The sequence below is a fragment of the Accipiter gentilis genome, chromosome 23 (genome assembly GCF_929443795.1).
Source record: "Accipiter gentilis chromosome 23, bAccGen1.1, whole genome shotgun sequence".
Lineage (NCBI taxonomy): Eukaryota > Metazoa > Chordata > Aves > Accipitriformes > Accipitridae > Astur > Astur gentilis.
The window spans coordinates 12,976,161-12,992,724 of record NC_064902.1 but is presented as its reverse complement, the minus strand read 5'-3'; positions in this window follow the sequence as shown (position 1 = coordinate 12,992,724).

The following is a 16,564-nucleotide window of genomic DNA, read 5'->3' as shown; positions in this document are numbered from 1 at the left end:
AAGATGGAATTGAGTTACCACTTGAAAGTGTCTTATTTCATGCATCTTAGTGCCTGAGCCTCCAGAGAAGCATCTCTGAAATATCTCTGTAGAGCAGGCAAAGCATGACTTTCCTAGAGCTGGGCTGGAGTTGTGACACAACCTGAACAATCAGTATTTAGGATTTTAGTTCAGTTTCTCATGTTTCACGACATTTGAAAATGTTTAAGAGCCTTCCAGAAGGCTCCCAGGATTTAATGAACTCCCCAACCAGGTGATTTTCCTGAGGTGGGGATAGTCAGTGTGACTTTGTATGTAGCTGAGAAGCTCCAAGGGCTTTTACTGGTACAGGTTTCTGCTCCCTAGTTCAGGGAGGGAAAGATGGGCACTCCATGCAGCAGAGAGCTAAAGCATTTCACATGGGATGGTGTGCACAGCACAAGGTCTCTGTTGTAATCTTGGGCCTCCTCCCTTATCTTTCCAGGGCATATCTGTGCAGATGGGAACAGGCAGAGCTAAGCTCTGCTTCCCGATCTCCAAGCTGGCTGGACACAAGCTGGTCCCAGTCCAGGTGCCGTGTAGGTGCGTTAGCAGAGTGCAATCTCAGAACTAATACTCCTTGCCCTGTGGCACAAGGATGGGCAAAGAGAGAGTGCACTTACCTCTGTCCATAGACACTGGCACCCCTTTGCAAGGTGCAGAACCACTGGAGGAGAAGGGATGTCCAGGAGTGTGGGCAGCCCAGGAACATTCCCAGAACTACCTCTGCTCCATGTTTTTACTGCAGGGTCCTGAATCATTTGGCATCTGAAAGCACCAGCAAACAAGGTGTCCAAAGTGAGTTTCTTTGCTTCCCTTTAAGTTCTGGTTCATTATGACTTACCTTCCATTAGTATTGTGAAGCTTTGTTTCTTAATATTTGCTCGTTGGGACAAGATCCCAAAAGGAAGGTGTTAGACAGGAACACCTGTGTGTGACTCCAGCTTCAAATCCAGATTTTCATGTCCCTGAGGAAATGTAAGGGAAGATGTGCTTTGCATTGTGGGGCAATGACTGGATTAATCACCCCCAAGGAATGACTTTGCCTTCTTAAAGTACCCCATTAAAAGGACTTCCTGATAGAATATCAGGGAGAACTTACTGACTGGTGCTAGAGTAAGAGACTCAGTATATATGCATACATCCATGATACACTTTACACATTCAGGTGTAAGGAGCCCCGTAGAGCTTCAGTATCCAGCGAGTCTGAGTGCCTGTGAGCTCCTGTTCCTTATGATTTGTCAACAGAACTCGTGACTGAGTCCATAGAGAGTTAATTATGATATATTTGACATGCCTTATTATAAACCACAGCTGCAGGCCTCAATATATACAGCAGGCTTCCTGCAAGTCTGTCATTTAGACAGATCAACCCAACATTGCTGCAAGGTCACAGCTATTCAGGAAGCTATGTTAACTATAACTGACACTTGAGGTGAATGAATTTACTTCATCCAATAGTGGAAAAAAATCACCAGTTGTCTTTGGATAATGAAGTGTACTTACAGGTGTACTGTACATACAGACTTGTGACCACCTCTGCACTATTTCGTGGTCTTCTTACTTTGATTTTCTGTTCCTTCCATTCTGCAAGAGAAGATGGGCCCCTTGCTTTGTTTTGAAAAGAGCTAGTGACATAATGGAGACCAGATCACAGGACTAAATGAAATGATTCATAGATTATTAGATGTTAAGGCCAGGAGGGACCATTATGACCAAATGCTCTGACCTGCATAACACAGGCTGGAGAATCACATCCAAAAATTACTGGAGCAAGTCCTCTATTTGTGTGGGAACTATGAGGATATCTTTTAGAAGAAGGGTCTTGATTTAAATTACCACAAGTGGTGGGAGGTCTCTCTGATTACAGTAACTGCCATGGAGCCGTGACATCCCTCTGCCCCCAGCTAAAGTGCTCAGGGCTCAACTATAACATGGTCATTTTACCCTGCACACCTTTCCAGAAGGAGAAGTTCAAAGCAGAAAACAGCAGGGTTTCAGAGAGGAGAAGGCTATGAATTGACTATAGCTCAAGAAGTCAATGCAAACTGCCCGTTGAAAGGAAGGAAAGGAGATGGGTTAAGGTAGGTTTTACTGAGATTCATGAGGCTATTTCAATTCATCTAAACCAGGCTCTGATGTAAGTAGAATAGCCTCCTGATGGTCTTGAGCTGCAGACAGTGCAAGGGGCACTCTGAGATTGCTCCCGTCCAGTCCACAGGGGTGTGTTGAAGAGTAAATGCAAAGCATAGTTCTCTGCACTGAGCAGAAAAAGGCCTGAGGGTGTTTTGCCCCAGAGTGAGCTTGACCCTTTTTCAAACAGATGTGTGGCATGTTTAAAAGCAAAGGGAGGATGGGACATCAAATGCTTCAGAGCCTGACCCTGCCAGGGGATCTGTTTCTGCAAAATACTGGATGTCCTCAAGTCACTGATGAATGTGAAAGCCAAAGCTCTCCAGCAGATAGCAAGATCAGCTCCTCAGTAAGAGTAGTGGTGTGTGGCAGGCAAACTTCCCCTGCCTGAGCCAAGAAGGAAAGCGAGCATCTTCTCTAGGCATCTCTTGGACTCTGATACACTGGTTCTGTATTTCGCTATGTGCCTAGTTTGATCCTCTGGACAAGAAGCTTCAGACTTAAAAGAACACGAGCATAAGCTCCCACAGTGCCTCTGTTCACAGTCCGGTTGCTGTGCGAAGCACTCATTCCTCTCACAGGCTGCTCTGAAGCGTGGCTTTTCTGATAGCTCATTTACTGGGAGTATGCCTGACCTTTAAAGGGTTCACGTTCAATTACCCCTCTGTGTCACTTTCTGGTCACCAAGCAAATATCTCAAACAGCCAAGAAGGCAGTGCAGCTGATGAGGATGTTTCCAGCCAAGTCCCTTAGCAGGAGGGGAAAAAGAGACATGGGAGTTGTTCAGAAAGCCACATGCAAAGTAAGAAGTGATCTCTTTAGGAGTATCCATTCTCACTTGCCCTCCAGCTTGCCTCTAGGTCACAACAACACCCCTTTCTAAAAAGTTTTTATTACCACTACTATTGTGGTTTGGGGATTTAGCAATAATGGAGTCTTCAGGGCAAAATAATATATATATATATACACACACACACACCTATCAACCCCATTGACTATCTTTATATGTAGCTTGCAAAGATATTGCATGAATAATTGATAGCACGGTTCATGTTGTGCCATTGATTAGCGAGCCGCTGACTGAACCGTCCACCCAACCCTTTGAAGATGAAGTGCTGAATATTTATTGTCATCATCACAATTCTGGCTTTCAGTTCCGTGGAGAAGGGCCAGCACTGAAACTCCAGCTCCAGCCACCCTAAACATGGGTGTTGTTTGGAAGCTGATCCACAATCAGGTTCCAAGTTTAGCAAATCTTTTTCATGGAATGAATAAAAGCCCAGGTGTGACCATCTTGGGGTCAATCTCTGGCCTCACTGGAATTAGTGGGACTTTTGCCAGTGACTGGAGTTGCAGGCAGGAGTGCGGGCTTGTGATGTTCAGGATAGGATTGTATTTACAACTTGTCCTTACCTTCTTACTTAAGCTTGTGCAGGAGGAGAAAGTGTTCCTTGGTTTGTACCCTTTCCTAAGGACCTAAGCGGAAGCAGGTAATTAAAAATGTTGTCTTCAGTGTCTTGTTCTCAGGCAATAGGGAAAACTTTATAATCTTCTGCCCCATTGTCTCCCACTGTCATGTAAACATCCCCTTTATTGGATGTTCTCACTACATGTGGTTTAGCATGTTAGCCCAGCATTTCTGGAAACTTGTAATTAATTTTATTCTCCAAAGGACATTTATCCCTGTAGCCAGAAACGTCCCTCAGACAGCAGACTTTCACTCTTTCGGGAGATGCATGAGATCAGATGAGGGTGAGAGTCATTTATGGGGCTCTGTTACTTTGAGGATCTCAGCCAGAACCACTCTCTTCTCTTGCTCACTGTAGTCAGCCTTATCCGGCAGCATTGTTGTGCCTAGGGACAAGTCAGGTTTCTCTGTCTGAAGAAGAGTCTTGTATTAAGGTGGTGCTTTTCTTCTTCATGTCGATACACAGAGGTTGGAGATGGAAAGAAAAAAGGGCTGCTTCTTGCCATCACCCCTGTTCCTTTTGAACCTGCACTGTGGCCAAACTGAGTGTGTCTGTCAGCTACACGCGCTGCCAAAACACACTTTGAGCAGCTGCGTGCTTGGGAACGCAGGGAGCCGAGAGCCAGCCCTGCACCAACTGCAGAGCAGCTGCTGCCCAGGGGCACTTTGTGCGCTAGCTGCTGAGGACCACATCCCATTGCGGTGTGGCAATGCTCGCTGTGACCGCAGCTCGGGGTTCTGACATCCAGCTTGCAGAGAGCAAGCACTGAACCACATTAATCTGCCCCTTTCCAACTTCATAAACCATTTCTAATGTTTTTAACTTCTGATGAATTCTGAGCTTGAGAATTAGTTTCTATGGGCATAGGTGAAGGAAAAGTAATACACTGGAAAATGAGTGTTTTAAGAAAGTGTCTGTTCTACTTCTGGAGAGGATGGACTGCCAGTAGGCAGAGGTAGACAGAGAACTTTCTCCTGCCTGGGACAGGGCAGGATGTTGGGCTGATGCTGGCAAAAAAAACAGCTAGGGGACAAGGAAGAGTAAGTGATCTATATTTTACTCTGGCAAACTCTACCAAGCCGTATCAGTATATCTCCTTGTGTGCTTTACTTTTTCCTTGCTCTAAAAGGATCTTTGGATTTAACATTGTGAGCATGGGGAAATGAATGCTTAACACTCAGATTTCAGTGTCTCCTTGCACAGAATCCATTGGCACGTGCAATAGACACAGTGAGCCGAGGCACTTGCCCTGCAAACTTTCAGGATTAAGGTTTTAATGTGGGTAAATGCTGGGCAGATTTCCTTTGAGCAGCTCTCCCAGTGTTCCTGTGAAATGCAAACCTCCTTGTATAGCCACAGTGCTGAGATAAGTATTTATGCCAAAATAGTTGTTAACCAGATGAGAAGAAACCCAACTCGGTCCACAGGCACAAGCTCTGCTGAACCCAGAAGCCACTTGGCTGTTGTGGTCACTGTAGTCTGTGGTAAAAGCCTTCCTCGTGTACGAGCAGAGAGGTGGGCGGTGATGCTAGGTTTAGGTTAGTGATGAATATTTTTTTCTAAGAATCATATTTTCTGATTACTGCCCTTTAAAATTCAGCGTTTAAGGCACATTCCTTCTGTAGTCAGCAGAGAAAGATAAGCACTTTAACTGGGTCCCATCTGAAGAGAAGTGTTTAAGATGGATTGGATGTAATTGCCCCCTCTTACCCTTCCAATGTTCAATGGGTTTGATCCCACCTGTTTCAATTTTGATATCTGCAGTCAGTGGCTCTAGTTATGCCATTGATATTAGTCAAGTAACACTGGGTTAACAGTGCTTACCACTCACATTTTCCCTCTTATCTGTGAAAGGCAAAGATTTATGTAGCTCAGCTGATGTGCAGTAGCTCAGTAACCAGAGCAACTCAATTGAGTGTCTGAGAATGAGAAACGCAGTTAACTGCAATTTATAAAATACCCAAGGATGTATCTCCAAGTGTTGATAGTTTGTTACCTTCAGGAAGTAACTAGTCGATATTTATCATAGCTAGTTAGCAAATTGTGGAGTGGGATGGGAACTCTGAAAGCCATCTCATCTGTCCTCTGCTATAGCTACCTGTGCGTAGATGCTTATGCCTTTAAAGGTATCCATTGTTGGAGGCATATTGGCCTAATGCTTCATTATCTCTGTAGTTTGAAAGCTCTTCCTAAGCCGAAGTCCAATTTCCCATTTCTTTCTGGATGCTTGTTAGCATTTCAACATGGATAATTAAACTGGTGTATTAATGGACAACAAAATAAACCAAAAATTCCCGAAGGATGTTTAAGTGGGCAAGAGAGGAGAAGGGAGGCTTACAGTACCTCTGCAGACATAGCTAGATTTTGGCAGTGACAAGATAGTGACTGTCTGCAGTATTAAAGAGATGTTTTAGGAGATGCTCTGTTTGGGGATTTAAGGTTGAAGCATTTACCATTTTTTTTAAGCTATTTTGCTTGGAAAAAACTGCAAAGGACTTTTGAAGGGCTCTCCCAGCTCAAGTTAATGAAATATATTTTACTATATAGTGATTAGAAAAGTAAGGAGAACTTCAGCAAGATCTTTTTTGCACCTCTACAAGTCTGACTCTAGAACTTTTTTTAGCCTTGTGACCTGGTATTTGTTCAGTTAGAGTGATAGTCCCCTGGTGTTATAGATGGGAAGGAAGTTGTTTTAATGCTCATTCACAGCCAGAGTTTTCTGGGAGGGTGCAAATTCTTCAAAAGCTCATTAAATTATTACCTTCATCCCAGACTGCACACTGCAAAACATTTCTTCCCAGTCTTAATGTCACCATCCGTTCAGGCTTATTATTACATAGCAGATCACAAGATGTAATGCAGTACTAACATTGCTGCCGCAGGCTCCAAACAGACCATCACAAATATGGAAAGCTCAGTGCCCGCATACCTATTATGGTTCTCATTACTCCAAATTGCTTTGCTGCCAGCTCAGGGTTTCCAGGCAGTGCAGTGCAGGGTCCATTCACCAGAGTGTCTCTCTCTTGTGGCACAGGGGAGTATTAAACACATGGTGCTCAGCAGATTGGTTCTTGTTATTAGCTGGGATCTCCAAACAGAGAAGCCTGTTTGTCCGTCATTTCAAGGACTCAGGTTTTTTTGCTTAGCACACAGATACATAAATAGATTTTGCCTTAAGATACCAAAGCTGGTTTGGGTCCTATTTGTGGCAGAAGCTAGCTACTAATGGAATAAAAATCCATAAATGCAATCTCTCATGTGTCTGCAGCTTTTTTTACCCAAGTGCTTAAGAAAGCTTTACCACAGACCATGTTCAGTTGTTAACTGTAATTATCTTGGTAGCATAAATGAGAAGACTGAGACACACGAGACTAAAATGCTGCTCATACTAGCAGCACGTGTAAATGTAAGCTTTGCCTTGCCTCTTCCAAGCTTTCTTTTACAACAGCTGGACCATGCTGCCTCTGAAGTGCACAGCAGTGCCAATATCCTTCAGGGTAATATCAAAGCTTTTGGTAAACAGTTTAAATAGCTATTTAGCATATATCATATGCTATGACTTCTCATTGTTTCTGAATCAGAAGGGCTTTGAATCCAACATAAACCTCTCACTGCTGATAGAGGGAAGCAATAGTTCTGTTTACGGCCAGAGGCATAGAGAGGTTTGGGTAGTATTGAGGGTGCAGATTCCTGAAAAGCCAAGGCATGTGATGGGTGCTCTCAGCATGTTGGTATGAGACTTAAAGGCAGCACGTGGGCTGTATACCTACCCATGGGCAGGCTCTTGACCCACACTTGCAAAATTGACACATGCACTTCTTGCGTTCAGTAACTGAGCATTTCCATGCACCAAATGAGTGGTGGCATGCAAGCAAGAACATACTGTCTTTTCCCCTTGTCCAGACTGCAAATAAAAAATGAATTATATTTGTCTCCCGTGCTGTGATGTTACATGTATATATACTTGCATGTAGTCAGATTTCTAAGCTAGTTTGATGGAGTATCTGGCCTCTCCATGTCAGGATGAGATCTTCTTGCATGGTGGCATATATGAACGCTCCAAGTTAGAGTCTGAGCCTGGAAAGATGTTCCTCATTGTTAGAGAGAAGGGACTGGACAAGGAGAGATCAGGGAAGAATGGAAGGTGATACAATCTAGGTGTCACAGAGTTTAAACAAGGAAAATGTGGTTTTTTTTTCTGCTTGGAGTCTTCTGCTGGTACGTCTGTACCTTTGCATAAGTTAGATAGAACTCCTTGTGTCTCAGTTTCCTTAAATGTACCACAAGGGGAATGCAACCCAAGTTGTAAAGGGAGATCTGTGTATATTTTTTAGCCAAGTATCCCCAAAGTCTTTCACAAATAGAAAGTCAGGTTCAAAACAAGCTCAGCTGGTCCGGGTAGAAGGAAATACACAGAAATAGTGTCTCCCTGCTCCTGGAATGTACCCGTGTCTGGGACTGAATGTTACAGCAGCACTTTTTCACAGCCTGGCACAGCAGTTCACAACAGGGTAAAGAGATCAGGCACTGCATACCTCTGAAGAAGCAATGGTGGTATAGATTTGAAGAATGTGATTTACCCAGGTTGGAGCTGGGAGATCATCTGCATAACAAGCTTTATTCCTTCAATCTGCACCCATGTTTGACAGCGCTCCTCTCACTGTGTCTTGTGCCTTTGTGCTATGGTGGCAGAAGACTGATTCCAGAGGCTCTGCGTTGCGTTGGCAGGGCAGCTCCAGAAGCAGCTGTGAGCCAAGTGTCTGACTGCATCCAGCTGTTGTCTGCACACGGGCATCGCAGCTACTGCATCGCCTGGCTGGATGTATCTAGTGACTTTCCAGCCATGGGAAATACTTAGGCAAACCTACTTTCAAGTGTACATCCCCCAAAAGATCTGATGCAGTGTTTCTAACCTTGCTCTTTAGATGGGAACATGCCCTTGAATTTGGCCTCAAAAGACAGAAGTGGTCTTGCTATACTATAAGACAGGGGTTCATGTGGTACCTATTGCTGCAGCACACAGCATCAAGAGTGTATTCAAACACTAATTTTCTTTTTCAAAATTAAAGTAAGACTCGGCAAAACCTTGGAAGTTCCTGTCTTTCCTTCCTCCAAACTGTACAGTTCTTAGTCTGGATCTTCTGAGGGGTTGAGAATATTAGCTCCTCTCTAAACACTAAGTAATTGTGCTATTGGACCCTAGAGCTGTGGAGGGTTAGACCTAGAAATATGGTAAGTGTAGTAGCTCATACTCGAAAAAGAACCGAACAAGTACCCAAGCCTAATACTGCCAGGGTTAATCTGCTGGGAGCACTTCCTATTAAATATAGAAACCAGTTTTCCATCTCACAAGCCAGTTATAAATAAATACCTTTTTTTTTTTCAGGAGAGCCTGGCACGGCCCCAAATGAACCTGATCAGCCTCTGTTGCAGAGCTGTAACAGGCAGCTGCAAACCTACTTAACACGTGAAAAGGCTGACAAGCTGCAGTTCAGCTGCAGAGCAGGATCACAAGTTTTTCCCCTTGTTTCTCTCTTCCTGTAGGTGAGATGCTCTGAGCAAGGCTGCAGAGGCTAAGGATTAGCTCTGCCCAGGCCTTTAGTGTTTGTCCCCTTCTCCTGCCTGTGGATGAAAACAGACTGATGGGGAAAAGAAACTAGAGAGAACCTGGTGCTTTGCTTCGTGTGTGGGAGAAAAAGGAGAAAAGTTGTGACTAAAATAGAACTGAAAGTGCTGAAGAAGTTGTTGCTGGTGGTTTTCAGTGAGGAGAGTTTGTCAGATTTGGGCTTGCACAAATAAGTGATACTTGTGAGCAAGAGTGTGCAGGTGTGCAGGCCTACAGCCAGATTCTCAATATAGGGAAGGAGCATGTGAGTGCCTGGTAACTGATGGGGAAAAATAAAAACTTGGTATTTGCACTGTCCTGCAGTTTGAAGGACAGTGAGTCTGGATCCATAACCTGCCTTTTTGAGCCTAATAACAGCAGAATCAGGACATATATGTAACATTTATCTTCTTTTCAGAATACTAGTTAACAACCTGCTTGAGGAAGCCCATAAATTGCTTGAGGATCCTTCGATAGAAGGCATTACCAAGGGAGAAAATATGTCTTGATTATTCCCATGCTACTAATAGGTCTTCCCTGCTACATAACCCACAGATTCTGCTCTTAAAAGGTAATCTATAACAATTCTCTATGTCTGTTCTACACCAATGGTAATATGTTGCTCCCCCAGGTGACTAAGGGTTGGCTGAATAAAGAGCATAATATTTGAGAGGGGTTGTCAGAGATATACTGGTGTGTGCCCTGATGTTGTTCAGATGTGGAGAGGAGAAAGGCCACGTGCATAAGGGTGGAAATGGAACAGTGGCTTGTGGCACCAGTAATGTGGGCATAGGCAAATGGCAAAATCCTCCTTGCTCCATTTCCCTCATTGCAGCATTCTTGCAGGACACTAGCAAGGAGAGCATGCCTCCTAGCACAGGGGTGTACCGGGGACAAGTGACCCTCACAGTAGCCATTGCAGGAGGCCTCCTCCTGTTAGGGAGACTATAGCTACGTTCCTCTCCAAGAAGGCTTCTGCTTGAGGTTTCTTTCTCCCATCAACTCTGTCTCAGAAGTACAGAGCATGCTATTAAGTCAATCTCAAAATCCATGGAGTTGGGTTGAGCTTGGTGCCTCCCATGGTTTCCAAAAGGTCTAAATGCTGTCTTATGGGAGTTTTGCATTGGGATATTTGGGGATTAAAATGCATTTGCATAAGAACTACGTGCAGTTTGCATATGCATTTGGCAAGTCTTGATACAGGGTACACAAACTGCACCTTCCTTGTTAAACAATGACTTTGAAAAGGTGCCACTAGTTATAGTCTATGGTTATAACTGTCCTTTTTAAAAGTCTCGTTTTGGTAACAAATGTGTTTGTGCTCAGTCTTCATAGTCCTCTTTAAGCCTTGTGTTTTCTGCTTAGACTTGTAGGCCTGGGCCAAGCTTGAGGCCATTTCGCATGGTGATCTCTGGGACACCTGTCAAGGAGGAGCTGGACTGAGACCAACAACTCATTCCAGATGCCACCAAGCAATCCTTAGCTTCTAATGACTGCTAGCCATTACGGCTCTGGATACAACTATAATTGGTAACCTGGGAGTGAAGGGATTTCTTCTTCCCTTGACTAATTTCCTCTGCTATTTAGACCTGCCCAAATCACTTTGATGGCATACCTTGTTTTGCTAAACAATCTTGCTTGGACTTCCCAGATCCTTCCTCCAGAAAGATTTAGCTTTTCTGGAAAGAGTTCAGACAGGAACGTTTGTTGCTATTTGCAGCAGCAAACAGCTAAGAAATCAAATGCAAACATTCCTAATACAGATCGGCAAAAGGCAAGAATGAAGCAGTTGCCTGAGGAAATATCCTGACAAACCAGAAAGATGTTTCAAAATGATCATTTGTGAGTCACTTAATAAAATCACTTCAGCACAGCTGTGCCCTAAGGAATAGCCATCTAGATTTAATTCATCTTAAGTAAGAGGCATTTATCTGTGGGGAAGGGATGCTGGATGAGAGCTTTGTTCCTCTTCCTTGGGGGCAATGATACAGCTTTGGATATATTCAGTGGTGCCCAATATTTGGCAAAACTGTGTGTTTTTGAAAGATAGTTTATTTTAACAGCTACAAAAAGGTGCAGTAAAAGGATCACTGCCTTACTTTAAGATATCATTCCCAGGCATAACTGAATGGGAGAAATGACGTTTCTATTACCTACTTTTGGAGCTGCTCTATCCCAGTAGAAAGATTTCCTCCTGCTATCTCTATCAAACTCAAAGCACGTAAAAAACAGAGATGAGAGTTACCAGTCATAAGGCTGTGTCCTGTATCAAGACACTTCAGGTATAACATATTCTTGAATGGTTCTGCAGGTTATCTTGAAGTGGTCACTACAAACTGGAAACCAGAGAAAGACTGAGTACTGCCAGTTTTTACCTCATGTTCTGATCTGCATTACAGGGAACCAATTTCGGTGGTTAGCAGAAATACAGCCATCTTGTTTCTTGGCATAGGTGCAGTTATGCTAAGTTGAGCATGCTGAGATGACTAAGAATAATCATTCATTGTGAAATCCTACTGAATTTTCTGGGGTCAGGAAGATAACTCCTTTTTTAATACTAAATATTACTATATCTGAACAGAGCATATGTGGTGATGCCATTAGTAAATTTGGGAGACAAAGTAGACTGGGTAGCTACTTTTTGGTATCTAGGAAAACTCTTGATTTTTGTTTTTTTCTATCCCTCTTAGTCAGTAGCCTTAGCTGTCAGTGATGGTGAGAAGCAGACCATGCAGGGGCAGCAAAGAACAGGGATGTTCTAGGGGAATGGGGAAAAGTCACCATTTAAGAGAGCTGACAGTGGTGTTAGTCAAAATAACAGAAGAGCTTAGAGGTGACTCATGAATGAAAATAACTGGGTAATTAGCAGCAGTGAACATTTATTTAAGAAAAACAGAATCATTCAAATTAACCTAGAATCCAGTTGGGTTGACAGCTTACAGGCAGTAGTCTATTGATTGGCTGACAGTGACACTCTAATGCACTGCTGGTCTCCTGTTGTACATGCAACAACTCAACATTTTAGTTATTAAAACCCACGGGCCAATGTGCCAGTCTTTAGAGGTCTAGAAGGACAAAAATGGTCACTGGATTGACAGAAAAAGTGTTCTGCTGGGGCAGATAGGTTTGGTTCTCTCTGATTCAGCACTGCTGCTCAATATTGGGCCCCATTCAGCAGTATGCTTTTTGGAAAGATGTTAGTTAATTGGGACGAGTTTTGAGGAGAGCTATATGAGTGAATGAAAGCTGATCTGCTTGCCTAAAGGTGAGGCACTTGAGGAGAACCACAAGAAGGGAAAGGGCAGTTTGGAAATGAGCTTACATAGTCATAAAGATATAACTGTATTCAGGGGCTGGAGACTGAAACTGGTCAAATTCAGCCTCATGAAGAAGTGCATACTGGATGGGTTCTTAAACCTTATAGCTGATTCTCCTCCATCACTGGCAGGTTTTTTGTACGTTGCGTACTTTTCTAACAAATGCTGCAGTTCAACCAGGAGTTAATATAAAGACGTACTATGTCCTTTGAGTCACATGGGACAACGGTCCTTTCTGGCCTTGCAAGGTATCAACCACAGATGGGTGCAGGGTTCCAGTCTGGGATCTGAGCCTTGTACTCAGGCTGGTGAGGTTTGACGTTTGGGTTAAATATAATGCAAAATGAATTCACGTGTTTATTCCTCTCATTTTGCCTCAGGACACTAACTGTGGGAAAACCACAAAGTGTTTGGCTTCTTCCAGGGCTCAGGCAGTAGCCCACATCTCAGAGACCAGACGGCATGCAAAACGTTTCCTGTTTTCAAGCTTTCCCTGTTGGGGTACCAGATGCGTCTTTCCTGTGGTGTCATATAGAGCTACACCGATAATTCAGTGCAGGTAGCAGTCTAGCAGCGCAGGGCTTGGTGAGAAAGGACAGATTCCTTAACGCATGTCTGTGTTTCCCTTGCTCGTGATACCTGAGAATGCCCAGCGATGTAAACATGCCCAGAGGTGGAAAACATGCCCTTGGTCTCATTTGCCATTCTGCTCTGGGAGTGTTGTGAAGCGTTCCTATTCTGTGTTATCAGTTTCTGTGGGAAGGGGACTGTTTGTGAGAATAATAACCATGTATGCAGAGGGCCTGGGTGTGCGTCCTTAGAATGAGGCAGCTGGATCCCATCCCTGGCTCACACTGGCATTTTCTGTTGTGTGGCAGCATTGGCACCATGAAATGTCAGGTCTCAAAATGGAAATGGTCCGGTATTGTTTAGGACCGATTCCAGGAAATGCCTCTTGGATAGAAGCACTCTCTCTTGCTGCCCCTTTTCCATGACCGCGTGAGGAGAAGTATCTAAAATAGGTCATTGTTATGCATGGAGAGAACCCTGTTCCCTAAGCTCCCTTGGTTTCCAAGTAAACGAGCTTTGGAGGTAAGTTAGCAAAAGAGGCTGATTCATTAGCAGCAAGGGAAATCTGTGCATTGGAGGGGTGCCCAGCTGCCCAAAGGGATTTACGTAGTGACATGCTCCTCAAATCTTAACAGAACAAGCTGAGTGATACACACACAGGCTTGAACTATATCACAATCACATGCTTGCTAGGCTCATTTCTTATCTCCCGGGTTTCTCTGGAGAGTATCAGTTGCTTCAGTCCCTCATAGGGTTTTAAATTTGTAAGGGAAGGAGTCACAGTGAGGTATCTTCTAACGTGAGAAAATTCTGTATCTGTTTTCTTTTCCAAATTAGGTCACCTTGTAAGGCAGTTCTGGATGGAGTTTGTCCCTGCAGTTATGGAGGCTGTAAATAACATGTGTTACAACATGTTTGATGGGATTTCATTGCACCATCACTAGTCTATCTGAATATCATATCCCAAATTAATAACAAATTAATTTTATCTGCTGAAAGACCCCAACCGTCACCCTCCTGTCCAGAATGACATCATTTTGGGCAGTTACTCGCTTACAGGGGGAACAGGGCCAACACGTTCTTCTGGCTTCATTACCGAGAGCAGGCTTGTGCACAGAGATGAGTACTCCCCTTTGTCGGATCATCTGGAGTGCAGGGAGGAGAATTCAGTCTTTTTGGAGCATCTTCCGCCTCTTTGTTGGTGTGTCAAGCGGGGGTGCCAATTAGTGCCAGTGATGAGATGGGCACTCATCCACAAGATCAGAAACGGAAACCCGCAAACTGCTCTCGCACAGGACGCTAAGCAGCTGTCAGATTATAAAGATCTCTGGCCCCTCCTGACCTGGGCCAGATTTGAACCATTGACCTAGAAGTGAAAAGCTTGAAATCCCTGTACGAGCCACGGGATAAATAGGACTTGCAGAGCTGCGTGCCCTCATTCCACATTCAGTTGCTGCCATCTAATGGCAGGTGGGGAGGGGAAAGGTCTCCTGCAATATAAATGTCTTGTCCTTGGGAATTTAGGATGTGGGAGAACCTGTGCAAATAGTTCTCATCAGCCCCTAAGAGTGCTGGGGAAGCACGGTGGTTTAGGCTGGTTTTATTCCTCTATAGAGTAGTTTGACAAAGGCCTGTTGTGTTGCAAGTCAAGAGGTGTCCCACTACAAAAAACGGATCTTCATGCTGCTTTTGCTCTCCTGTGCTGGATTATTGCCATCCGTGAAACCTGAGTGAAAGTCTGTGGTTGTAAGCTGGATTAACAACTGTCCCAAGGGCAATGGTAACCGAGTGATGGGTGCCTGTGGCAAGGGGAGGTGTCCAGAGTAAGTAGGTAGGAGATGGCACTGTTAATTTCTCTGAGTACCACTGGTGCACACAGAACATCTGCATTTTCAAGAACTTTGTTACAGAAAGAGGAGGTGGAGACTAGAACACAATTAACTATCTGGAAGTTATTGGGTCTGACAGCTAACAGACAATAAAACTCACTTTCCTTCAAATAATACATAAAGGAAAAAGCAAAGGAGAAGGAGAGATGTCTCTTCCTCCTCCTTGCCCAACTCCAGGAAGTTCCTGCTGTGTTTTCTGTCTCTAAAACCCTAGGTTTATAAGGTAGTAAGTGTTGATCATATATCAGTTTTGCACTGCCTGTTTCTGTGTACATACAGATCTTCAAATAATTCTTTTAAGCCACGCTAGCTAACACTGTCTAATGGAGGAGAAAGGTTAGAGACTGCGTATTTCTTTATGCATCCATGCACTGCAGCCATTGGGTGTCCAGAGCAGTGTCCCTTGACTGGACTGCAGCCCAGTGAGCCATGGAGCAGTCTCCAGCAGCCTTAATACAGCCCCAGTAGTGACACGGGGGCTTGCATGGCCCAGCAGTCAAACAACGTCTGTCACCGGGGCTAACTGAAGTCATAAATCAAGCTTTATATTTGAGAAATATCTCCAGTAGTCCCTAGTCACCAAAGAAATGCCATTTTATGACAGGAAACTGGGAAGAAAAGTACTATCTCCGGACAGAATACTGGAAAAAGCTGTAAAATTCCCCTCTGCTTGGCTGAAGTAATAGTTGCTGGAAAGGAAGTCCAGGAGTGAAGCAACATGGAGGAGAGGAAGGGAATACCAAATTTACTCTTATTTTCCTACTGGAGGAAACAGTCTTTAAAAGCACTGAGGAGAGAAGCAGAAACGAGTGCAATACGTCCTCAAATGCCCTTGTAACTGCTGGTACTACTACCTGCACATCTGTGAGAGAGCAGAGAAAAGCAGCACACGTGAATTCTAACTCCGTGGGGAGTTAAAACATTTTAGCATGAAGTTGCTCAGCTGCGTGCCAACAAGCACTTCCCAGACTGCAGTAAGCAGCTGAGCTATCCTATCTAAAGAGTCACAGGAGCTCTGTTTGCAATCAAGGTCCAGCCACCGTTCTCTTACGTCAAAGCCAGGTTCTATCTAAACTTCTGAGAAAGTGCAGCTTTGTGCCGCTGCTGAGAGGCAGCCTTCTCAAATACGTACCCACTGTGATACACCAGGGATTTCAGACTGGTACATGAGGTCATGGTACACGAGCCAAACAGTTAAGTCGCCTTCTGCACACAGAATGAGGTCTGGCAGGGTGCTGGGAGCTCTGGGTGTAGCTGCTGGTTAGACCCAGGTGGGAGATCCCTTGTAGAATGGTGACATTCCTGAGCTGGAACCATTACCAAAATGCCCTTGTCAATCAAGTTCCCCAGGAGACTTTCTGCTTGCACTGTAGATGTTTTTCTTTGAAGCTCAGGGGTAAAGCGATAGCAAAATACATTTAACAGATCTAAAACTGTTTTGGCAAGGTTGCTATTTTTTTAATCCTTGTCCCTTCCCCTCTTAAATCTCACAGGAAAACATTGTCTTCTGTCCACTCTCAGGGAAGCACCAGTTGCAAAGTGAAGACATAAAATTACACCAAG